This window comes from Fundulus heteroclitus, unplaced genomic scaffold (assembly GCF_011125445.2).
Source record: "Fundulus heteroclitus isolate FHET01 unplaced genomic scaffold, MU-UCD_Fhet_4.1 scaffold_85, whole genome shotgun sequence".
Taxonomy (NCBI): domain Eukaryota; kingdom Metazoa; phylum Chordata; class Actinopteri; order Cyprinodontiformes; family Fundulidae; genus Fundulus; species Fundulus heteroclitus.
In genome coordinates, this window is record NW_023397307.1 from 496,362 (window position 1) to 508,959 (window position 12,598).

At 39.8% G+C, this 12,598-nt stretch overlaps 1 pseudogene; it reads left to right on the plus strand.

Annotated features, from left to right (window-relative positions):
- Positions 1-4,166: 4,166 nt before the first annotated feature.
- Positions 4,167-5,565, plus strand: LOC105924693 (annotated as a pseudogene).
- Positions 5,566-12,598: the final 7,033 nt, after the last annotated feature.

Below are 12,598 nucleotides of genomic sequence, written 5' to 3' on the forward strand. Positions count from 1 at the left end.
ATCATTTTGTTAATGAAAGAAAATTAATCTGAGAAATTAATTAATTTCTGCACATACAAATGGTTTTTAAAAATACTCACCTGTACACTGTGATCGCACACTGTCTCTTTCTCCTGCATTGTTTACATTTCAATTGTTTACTGTTAAATCACTGCTGCACTTTATCCTGTAATTTACTGTAATTCTCAAGCTGTATGCAAATGAAATTTAATTCTGTACCCACTCTGTGCATACAAAATGACAAATAAAGTTGTCTAAGTCTAATTTGTCTATGGATGAACCCTGAACCACACACAAGGGACTTAAAATGAAAGTCTTTATTGAAGATTTGATGGGATGGAGGGTGATGTAACCAGCGAGGTAGAACTGCACGGGAACAGGGTGATGGTGTTGGCAGGAGCTGACGGCCTGGAGAGAGACTTCTTGGAACCAGGAACAGGCATCAGGGTCCACAGCTCGACAGAGAATTGACAGTTCAGGGGAGAACCCACCAGAGCTCGGCAGCAGGCTCTTCTGTAAGGCAGAGGGGAACCGAAGCAAGGCAGCACGATAAACAGGACAGGTAAAACCAGAATCAAATTACCCCTAAGGGACACCATTATTTGGATTGAAGACTATAAAAATCTGATAAGAAACCAGGTCTTGTTGTTTTTATGGCACTCTCAGGCTCAATCCTTCATTTGACTTTAGTCAAGAACACTGATTCATGCAAGCATGATTTAGTTAAAATATTAAAAACCGAGGAATGCCTATCTATGTAATAAATAACTAAAATATTTGAAGTGTGATGTCTGAAGTTTTTAAAATCCATGTTTTTTTGGTCAGTTCCTGAAAAATAACACTATAAGACACGAGGGGTTTGCCCCGACAGCAGCATAATCCATAAATACTATAATGAACTGATTATTAGTGTGCATGCAGCATTATTGACAGCATCTTTCTCAGTCTTTGATGTCCTAAACTATCACAGTTTTAACAGGAATGGGCAGAATTATTTTATTAATGGAGGCTCAAATCTACTGACGAGACTGAGAAACACACTGAACCCACAGAGGAATTTTGTGGGATACTGCAAAGTCTGCAACGGCAGTAAAATACACAAAAAGAAAAAGCTGAAGGGATTGAGGCTCCTCATGTTTATTCATAGAGCTGTGACAGCGTGCTCTAACTGTGACCAAGTGGCCAACAGCATTTAACACTGTTCTAAAACAAAGTATGAAAAGGCTCAACATTATACATCAACTATATTCCTGGTGTGACTCATTGGCTAAAAGCTGTGAAACAGAATAGCTGATATAGCAATAAAGCTAGCATAGCAATATAATGGAGAAATAGAAAACTAATACATGACAAAAGCCCTGTTGGTAGCATAGCTATCATTATCCTAGCATCTATGCTAACAACAGAGCTAAGAAGACAAAGCTCTTACCTTCATAATCGAAAAGGTATTGTTCCACAATGAACTTGTAATCTTTGTCGAGTTTGGAGGCTGGTGTGGCCGAAAGCTTTTGTGCCAGTCTGTGCATGTCTCCCAAACGAAATTTGGGTAGATTGGTGAGGGACTGTGTGAATTCCCTATGTAAAAACACTGCTCACGGAGAAAGCGGAAATAAAGATTCCCTGCTTCACCGCAGAACGGAAGTTGCATGACGTCACTGTGAAAAGGGTCTATTAGGCTGGTTTAAATCTTATCGGTTTAGCCCAAACTGGACAGATTCCAGTTTGTTCATGTTAATAATACATCTTCTTCAAACTCTAGGGTCACCTGTGGAGTACCACAGGGTTCAGTCCTTGGACCAATTCTCTTTATTATATATATGCTTCCGATCGGCAAAATTATCAGACAGCATGGGATTAATTTCCACTGTTATGCTGATGACACTCAGCTATATTTGTCCATAAATCCTGATGAATCCAATCAGTTACTTTGACTGCAGTCATGTCTTGATGCCATCAAAAGCTGGATGACTTTAAATTTCCAGAAGTTGTAATCTTTGGACCAGAGTCCTCAAAAAATAAACTTCTTTACCAATCACTTCATCTGGATGGCATTAACTTGGCCTCTGGTAATAAAGTAAAAAATCTTGGTGTTATTTTTGACCAAGACATGTAATTTAAATCCCTTATTAAACAGGTTTCCAGAGTTTCCTTTTTCACCCCAGGAATATCGCCAAAATTAGAAACATTCTGTCCAGGAGTGAAGCTGAAAAACTAGTCCATGCATTTGTTACTTCAAGGCTGGACTATTGTAATTCTTTACTTTCAGGAAGTCCACAAAATGCAGTTCAAAGTCTTCAGCTGATCCAAAATGCTGCAGCAAGAGTTCTGATGAAAGTCAACAAGAGGGATCATATTTCTCCTATTTTAGCTTCCTTCAATTGGCTTTCTGTTAAATCAAGAATAGAATTTAAAATTCTTCTTCTAATGTATAAAGCCCTTAATAATCAAGCTCCATCACATAATAATAATAAATAATTGAACTTTATTGATCTCACAATGGAGAAATTCACTTCTGCATCTTAACCCATCCCCTTGGGGAGCAGTGGGCTGCCACAGTGCGGCGACTGGGGAGCAATTGGGGGTTAAGGGTCTTGCTCAGGGACCCAGAATGGCAGCTTGTGGGAGTTGAACTCAGAACCTCTGGGACTGAAGCCCTAATAGCAGCCTGTGATGGTGGTTTGACAGGCTTTTAGACAGAGGAGTCCTTATTCTAGAAGAAATCTAATCTGTTACTGTGACTCAGCAGCTTTCAGAAAGAGTTTTAGCTTTTATCGCTTAAATCCATCAGTTTCGTCATTCCAGAGTCTCTCCTCCTATAGACGAGGAGTTGACTGACAGCTAATATTCACTGGCAAAAACAAATTAACCACGACCACAGCTGCCATCCAGGGTTTGTGTGGAGTACTGTCAATATTTATTAAACAACTGCATTGATAAACTGACAAGCAAAACAAAACATTTTGAATGTGAATTGATGACAATAATAATAATAATAATGCGAGCGAAGCAAACCAAAAACTCTTTTGGGTCAATTTGCAAGGAAAGTGAAATGCACCCCTATTTAACATGTTTAATGAGAATGCTGATTAAAGAAGCAACCAGTACATCTACATCTATATCAGCACTGTAGGCTTAAGACTTATTTTTTTGAGGCACATCATTATCTTCTCAACATTTAGGAGGTATTTACCAAACAAAGAACTACCACAAGAGGTATAGGCAACCACAGGTCATTAAACTTAATGTTGTGCATAAAATGTAAAAATACTTAATTAATTAATTAATTAATTAATTAATTCTAAGAAAATTTAATAATATTTAAGAAATTAATAATTCAAATTTATACATGGTCCAATTCTAACTTTACTTCAAGGGGAAGTAACCAAACCTCAACTAGGATATAACTATGCCCTCTATTGAGCCCTCAAAGGAATTAGGTTCAAAGAGTACATGGACAGGTGGTTTCAATTTTATAGAATACAAATATTTTAGTATTATGATTTTGTAAAACATATAACGCGGATTATACAATTTCCATAATTTTGATATATAACTATTTTGGATGATAAGGAAAAACAGATAATACCAAATTTAATCTGTCAATATTTCAAAGACAAAGAACAATGTTTAAATATAAAATTATTACATATTGTTCAATAAATGATAAGCTTTTTTAATTAAGAGTAATTTTCATTTGAAGGTCCTTTTTATGGGGGCAGCCATCTTGGTGAAGAACAGTACTGCCTCCTCCTAGTTTGTGACGTCACTGTGCGGTATAGGGCTTGGGCGTCGAGAGTGCATTCCCTGCATTTTCGTTCTGGTAAGTTAAACATGCACGGTTTTATTTTATAGCCTACGTTGTTTCTTTCCTTCAACTGCGACACCACATGCATGCATGAATGCGCGCCCAGCATTTCATCCTCTTCGGTAGAACACACTGCCAGTTCCTACAAGGGCAGGGGCATCCCTCTCCATTTTCAAAAAACTCCTGAAGACCCAGCTCTTTAGAGAACAACATCTCTCATAGCACCACTTACAAGTTCTGCTGATCCTAGCACTTACCAGCCGTCTTGTAATGTAATCATAGGATCTTTGATAACATTATGGTTCTATATGTGTTCAACACTTCTGCTATGGATAACAATTTAAAATTTTGTTACCAGGAAAACCAGCAAATGAAATGTACAACTCGCATCCGGATTGGGCACCATCACTACACTTGGGCCACACTGAGATGAAGGCCACAAAGACTGCACGCTATGAGAGACAGGAAAAGAGAAAACGGCAAAGGACTGACAGCACACCTGCGATGGATGAGACAGTTATTGATGACCTTGTTCCACCAGGTAAGCCTTACAGAGCCAGCAGAAACAACACCTTATATTGCTTTTGTTGCTGTTTCAGCTGCATGATGCACATTTAGCTAAAATATTTCCTTATTTGATCCACAGTGGAGACACCAGCACCAGCAGAGGATGGAGCTGAGCAGACACTGCTGACAGAATGTGACTTCTGTCAGCGCCGGCGTGCTGAAATCAACCGGCTGCTGGAGGAGAACAGGACCCTGAAATGTGAGCTTGGCCAGAGAAAAATGGATGAACATTTCCTGAAGGATGACGACGTCAAAGTGAAATACTACACTGGACTTCCACACCTTGAAGTTGTCATGGGTGTCCTAGCCTGTGTTGGACCGTACATGACACAGAGTAGTAAAGTATTGTCACCTTTTCAGATGCTTTTCCTGACCCTAATGCGCCTTAGATTAAACTTACCTATACAACACATTGCCCACCTCTTTTTTGTAGACAGAAAAACTGTTTCCAAAACGTTCAGCGACACCATAAATGTTCTGCATGCACGCATCAGCCCTTTGATTAACTGGCCAGGGCGAGACGCGCTGCATGCAACTATGCCCCATCAGTTTGTGGAGGCCTTTGGGAAGCGTGTTGCTGTTATTCTGGACTGTTTTGAAATATTTATACAGAGACCATCAAATCTTAAAGCTCAAGCTCAGTCATATTCCCACTACAAACACAACGCACCTATGAAGTTCCTCATTGGTATTACACCACAGGGCTCAATTTCTTTCATTTCCAAGGGAAGGGGGGGGGGGTGTCACTGATAAGCATGTAACTGATAACTGTGGGATTTTGGACAAACTGTTACCTGGAGATTTGGTGTTGGCTGACCGCGGCTTTGACATACAGGACAGTGTGGGACTTATGTGTGCCGAAGTAAAGATCCCAGCTTTCACAAAAGGACGCTGTCAGCTGGATGCAAGAGACGTGGAGAGCACAAGAAAAATTGCCCACCTCCGAATTCATGTGGAAAGGGTGATCGGAACCGTCCGCAACAAGTACACCATTTTGTCAGCTAAAGCACCTTTTCACATGGTGTTGCCATGCAAGGATGAAGACATGACATTTCTTGATAAGATTGTGTCTGCATGTTGTGTTCTGACAAACATGAGCCCTAGTGTTGTGCTGAAATAAATGTGCATCTGGTTTCTCCTTTATCATTATTGGTTACCTTTAAAATTGGTTTCAACAACTTCATTCTGCTGTTTCTGCTGTACTGTATTAAAACAAAGAATGTTGATCAATATTGAATTGACAATTTATTTGTACTGACAATATACTCTAAGCTAACATCTAACAAGTGGTTTTCAGCCATAGGTGTCTGTTGCATCCATACCCAAAAGCAAGAGGTGTCAGACAATCACATGTTTTTCAGTGTTTATTTTCAAGTAGTGAAACTTGAGAACACAGTGCACTGCAGAACGGTGCAGTGCAGTTGGAATGCTTGAAGGTAAAGGGTTAAAAAAAATGGACGCATAGAAAATGTAGTGCAATTTCTTATAACAATAACAAATACTATGTTTTTATAAAAAAAATTCAATACTATTAATAAATAGGTATCTATAAAACAACAATGGACACAGAAAATGGAGGTTGTGCAAATTAAATAAACAATAGAAGATACAAATAAATGGAGGTAGTGCAAATTATAAATATAGTAAACAATAGCAGATACAAATTAAAATGGTAGTGCAATTTCTTATAACAATAACAAATACTATGTTTTTATAAAAAATGTTCAATACTATTAATAAATAGGTATCTATAAAACAACAATGGACACAGAAAATGGAGGTAGTGCAAATTATAAATATAGTAAACAATAACAGATACAAATAAAAATGGTAGTGCAATTTCTTATATTATAATAATAATAATAATAATAATAATAATGAATATACATTTCTTAAAATGTATAAATAAAGGTATCTATACAATATATAGTAATATACAATAATATAACAATATGTTATAATATACAATCTGATATAATATATAACAATGTTTATTAATACAGAATATATGTCTTTGGACAGCTACTATAGACATGCATCACAAAACCAGGAGTTACCTGCTGCAGTGGTTGCATCAAGTCCAACACAGGAAAGGTGGAACCACTGCGTCGCACAGATCTCGTTGTCACACGCAACCATGTCATCCAGTTCCTCAGCCCTTGGCACACGCACCACGTATTCTCTTTATGTTCTGTGGTCCTCTTCCTCGCTCTCTTTTGCCCTCTTACTTTTGGGACTTTTACAGTGTTAGGAGATTTGACAGCCATAACTCTTGAGGTCTGCAGTGCGGAGGCATCTTGTGTGTAGTGGTGGCAAATGAGCTCAGGGAGGGAAACCTTCAGGAAAAATTCCTGTGCCTTCTGTAGACATGACTCCCAGAACCTGACATCTGGCATGACTCGGACAACAACAAGATCTTTCTGTGTCCACACCACAAAGTCACAGTATTTGGACTTACTCACAAAGATCTGTGTCTGCACCTGTGTGTAGTATCTGTGGCCTTGTTTAAGTTGATATGTGTTGTCCACAAGTTGGAGACAGAAGTCCCTGTCACCAACACAAGCCTCCTGGACAGTGTTGTTCTTGTGCTTTGCCGGACACTTTATTTCCAGGCAGCCTTTCCCACAGCAGATACAGTGAAGTGATCCATCAGGTGAAGCGCCTACTTGAGGAAACTCAGGGTTGACGCAGAAACCAGACAGCTCAATTTTCAGGTCAGTGTGGTGTGGTGCTTGCTTGGCCTGATACACACTCCTTGCAGTCTCCTCATGCTCAATTCCCCATCTTGTGTCTTGTGTGGTCAACAGTGCTGTTGGGTAGCACACTTTTCGCACCGTGGACACAGCCGGCTTCTCAATGTTGCAAACACCAACTGCATGCATTGCTGAGGCGGTTACTCTCCCTGCCCGTACTCCATACCAGGCAGATGACTTATGTTGCTGCTTTGTGTGGCTGCTGATGGTGTTGGCTTGTTCCTTTGACACAGCTGCGATGTCTTTCACTGTCTCACAGTGCTGGAGAAGGACAGCTAGTGGAGCATTATCAAGCTGTGGGTCACGCAGACGGTCTTGCAGGGGTTTTGGCATCACAGCTGGCTGGACAGGATCAGCATAGTCGTGAAAGTAGGTCTCCATTGTGGACATACAAACTGCCCTATGCTTATGAAGAACAGGGAGCAGTGACGACAAGTCGTCCAACGTGGCTTGGGGCGTGCGTCTGCTGGCCCGTGTCCGTAGGCCAGGCATGGGACTGTTGTCATTGATGACTCTGTCCAGAGCAATCCTCTGCGCCTTTGCTGAAGTAAAGTCCATCTTGTGGGCGACTTCTCCGTGGACTTTGTTAATTCCTGCTGGTATTTTCCAGTAAGCTGGCACATCTGTCACTCTCTTTTTTCCACGGATGCGGACTGCTGCCTCAATCTCAAACAATAGAGCCCCAACATGTGTACATGCCTCTGCAATGCCAGCCATGCATGTACAGTGTGCACAGCAAACCTGGCCATCGTTGGCAATGATGACCCATGGCTTCAGGGGAGTCTCATTAATGCGCTGAGAGTGCAAGACCTGAGGAGAAATAAATGGACATACATTTAACATTCATTATGTTTCATTCCATGCAGGAAACCAAACATTAACTTCAACCCCTCAGTAATGTGTATACATGACTTGGAGCGTAGGAAGGTTTTAAAATGTGTGTGTGTGTGTGTGTGTGGGGGGGGGGGGTAAGATAGATAAGGTATTATAGCCAAATGGCGAGCTGAGCGAACCAAAAAATCTTTTTGGTCCATAGGCAAGGAAAAGTGAAATGCACCCTATTTAACATGTTTAATGAGCATGCTGATTAAAGAAGCATGAGTCAAGAGGTCATTAAGTGGACAGACTCATAAAAGTTGGATACCGAGAAGATGCCCACACATGTTACTTATTCCCAGTAAACAGTACATAGTCACACAAGATGTAAACAATTTACACATACAAAGAGTACTGAAGCTTAACCCATATTAAACAAAATAATAAAAAATGAATTTGAACATTAAAACGATAATTAAATAACCAGTAGACTACAAGTAATTAAAAATTTAATTAAGAGAAAAATTAATTAATAATAAGAATTGAATTCAATTACAGTAACACTATCAATTAATTAGGTAGCCAAATACTTCTTGTTGATATTGATAGCTTTCTTATTGTAGTATTTATTAAAATAATGGAAAAAGTTAAAATTAAATTTTAACTCAAAAGTTGCCCCCCCCCCATTCCTACGCCACTGCATGAGACAAAATGACATTTATACGACAGTAAAGTATAACATCTGAAAATTAATTTCAACATTCATCTTTCTGTTGCTATCCCTCTGCTGACAGCAAAAATGCGTACTACAAAACTGCTGCATTAACTAAGCGAGTTGTGAAGCTAAGTCTGACGTGATTTTGCTTACAGATTGCCGTGAAATCATGCTCTCACAACAACCATGCTGTTATCTTAAAAAGGACATCACGCAAAGGTTGCATTCAAGTAAGCAAAAGGATGCTTTGAAATGCGTCCTGTTTCAGGAAAGGCAAGGTTGTAGCAACAGGACAACAGTACAGAGACTGATAGGTCCGATGGAAGGGCTAACGTTAATGTTATGAGCAGTGGCGGCTGGTGCTAAAAAAACTGAGGGGGGCGCACACAAGCAAACAAATGAAAAACAAACAAAACAAATCTTAAAAAATAGCACTATTTGAACATGAATTTTGCCCTCCTTTCCTTCTGCCCAGCAAATTTCTCAATTATATTCTTGTTAAAGTCAGTCATCTCTGTGACTAGTCTTTTCTCCATTGACAACATGGCCAATGCATTCAGCCTGTCCTGAGTCATTGAGTTTCTCAGAAAAGTCTTGATTCTTTTCAGAGTTAAAAAGCATCTTTCAGCTTCTGCTGTGGTCATGGGTGTGGTGATGAGGATCTTCAAGAGCGTGACAGTTTCTGAAAAGACTTCTTCTAGATTGTTTTCCTGATTTTAATAACATTTGCTGCCATTTTTTAAGGCTGTGTTATGAAATGTGTTACAGCATTTTTGTGGGACAAGATTATACAAAATTCAGTAACCAAATGTTTTATTCCCCATTACCCATAAACTTCAGTATAAATAATAAAATATCTTGCTGACAAACATTACATCAACATACCTACACAGCATAGACACAACTAAAGGTATTTCTAACTACAACGCACATCTTCCTAATATATTAAATAACATTACTATAAACCAGTGTAACAGTGATTTTCCACAACAACTCACCTCTGCAGCAATCCTTTCATGGTCTTCTACACTGAGTGTCCGACGCCTCTTCACTGGCTGACTACTACCTACACTGCTTTTCCAACCATGGAGTGGAGAGATCACTTGCCTCCTGCTGAATTTGTAAATTAAGACGATCCGGTCCAAGCTCCTTTATCTTGTTTTTTTTCTTCAAGTGAACGCTTTGTAAAAGCATTTTTTTGTAAAGACAAAACAGAATTTTCTCTCATTTTGAAACTACTCAACTTGGCAAGCATAACCGTGAATCAACCTAACGAACTGCAGCTGAGCTGAGTCGAATCGGGGATTGTCCAATCACACAATGTTTTTAAAAAAATTAGCCAGTACTGACACTCTACCAGTAATGACACAACAGAATGGGTGTGTCCGGGACACAGAGCTATGCGCCCTGTGCAAAAACCCTAGATAACCAATTAAAAGTCAGCCTCAGATCACGTGCTTGCCCAAGTTGCTGCGCCTACATTTATTCTCATTAGACCGGCGCCCTGCACATAGGAAAGGAAGTGTGCACAATGTGAGCAATTAAATAGAATTATGTATTTACTATTTTAATAAATTCTAACATGTCTATTGGACACACAGTATGAATAAATACATTTTTAAGTACTTTGCAGTTCAGAAATCATTTATTATCTAAACCATGGGTCTTCAACGTTTTCCAGGCCAAGGACCCCCAAACTGATGGTGAGATGGAGCGGGAACCCCCCAATTATAAATATTGTATAAAATTGTGTTATATCAAACTGGTCCTATAGTGCCATGTGTAAATGTACCTTGTTATTGTGCATTCAATACTAAGATACTCAAAAAATACACAGGTTCATATATTCATGTTTTTATGAATATATCCCCAGATGTGTCTCCTTCAACCCCAGATGTTGTGAAATAAGCAGAATTCTTGTGTGTTCTTTGCTAAAATGGTTTAAAGGCACCGCGCAATGTGAACTTCTGATTTAGAAGAAACTAATAAAAGTCTTCATTAAACTTTAGGAAAAATAAATAATTTTGTTACCCTTACTGCCCTGAAACAGAAAAAGATTTGTCAGATTTAATATCAGCGTGGTACAGACCAACTCCTTGTGTTACCCTAGAAACCTATGCAACCAGAACCTAACCTTGTTCCTGTCCTTGTTCCTCCTACAACCTCGAACCCACCAGTGAAAGACCTGGCAACCTACGCCTTGGACCTGTATCAGAAGAACTCCTGGAAACAATATCAAACCGGAGAAGAACCACAGATCATTCTGTTCAGCCCTCCTACCTGCGCTCGCCTGCCTGTCCACCCTCCAACTACCAACACAGAGAAGGGAACTGGATCTGCACCAACAACCCGGACTATTGAACAGCACCTCTTCCCCGAATTTAGCCCAAGCCACCACCTCAGTGAGTTCTACCATCAAACGTCCTTTTTCATTATTCCAAGATCAAGTTATTCCCCGTCCTCTCCTTCTCTCCCGGCAGAACCACAAGATCTCCGACCGGCAGATATTCTCGTTCATCTCCACTCTTTTCAATAAACACTTTGCATTTTACCACTGGCTTCAGTTTTTGCGCTCATTCAGAGTCACACGTTCAAAACATGACACAAGGATTTTTTTATTTTCACACCAGTTCACCTTTTCATGTTTGTGGTACGAAATTAGAACTCAGATCCCGACTCAAGAAGCCAAATAAATAAATATAAACATGTTAAATATTTGAGTTCAGTGGTTGGGTTGTTGGCCCAGGGCACCAAACAGGCTAGGACCGCCCCTGGATGTGAGGACCCAGAGTGGACTGGGGAAAGTTGGCTGAAGATCTGCAGAGAATCCAACAGGCTCCATTCTCTGGATCTGTGGAGGTGAGTTTCAAACATCTGGTTCCAGTCAACAACAAGGAGCTGATTAGATGTTTCTCCAGGTGTTGATGTGGTTTCAGAGATCCTCCTCTGATGTGGAAGCTCTTCCTCAGACGTCCTGATGTTGTTTCTACTTGATGATGGTAAAAACAACTTCAGTTTTTATGGCAGCACCTTTTGCTCATTAGTGTTGGACTGTTGGGAGGATCCTGGCAGCGTCTCGCTGGTTCTGCGTCTTCAGAACAAGTCCAATCTCTGAGGAGCGATGCAACACCTTCTCCATCACCTGCTCAGCTTTCTGCCTGGAAAACACTCAGCAGAAGCTGCGTTCAAGGGAAATGGGACATTCTGCTGTTTGTGGGTGTTTGAAACGCTTCATCAGAACAAAGTCTGTGTGTCTGTTCTGGTGAGACGATCCAAAGTGGGATTAAATGTGTTTGGTGTTGGAATAAGGAGCAGTTCTGCTGTGTTTTCCACAGGCTGCATGAGTCACAGCAGCAAGACGAGCAACAATCAGTTCATTTCAAGCTGCTGGTGAATCTGACCTCAGATCTGTAGAGCATGTTTATTCACAGCAGGACGCTGACATGAAGGTTTCCTCTCTTCAGCAGAACAAAGCCAGGTTCTCTGGAGAGTCAAAGCTTCTGGGTTTGGATATTCAGTCACACTTTACTGCTGCTGTCTGCAAACTGAAGCAAAGAAATGTTTCCACCAGCAAAAAGAGTTCAAGATCAACTGAATTAGAATGAAAAGCAGCAAAAATTAACTTTAAATCCTTGCAGTTCTGGTCCAAAAACAAATGGAAAGTGTTGAGCTGCTCAGAGTTTCAAAGAGTTTGGGTCAGAAAATATCTGAAATACAGAAAAGTAAAAAAGAACATGTGAAAGATTATGATAAAAAAAACTGTTTAATGCCAACAGAAAAATAAAATAAAGTGACTCAGTGAATAGAAAGAATGTCTCACTTTAATACTTAAGGTCTTTATTTATTGAAACCACATTAATGTTCATCAAAAATATTAGATTTAGGTCATAATTGTGGTATAAACCTGTAATACCTCATTCAATAAAATTCCATAAATTCACA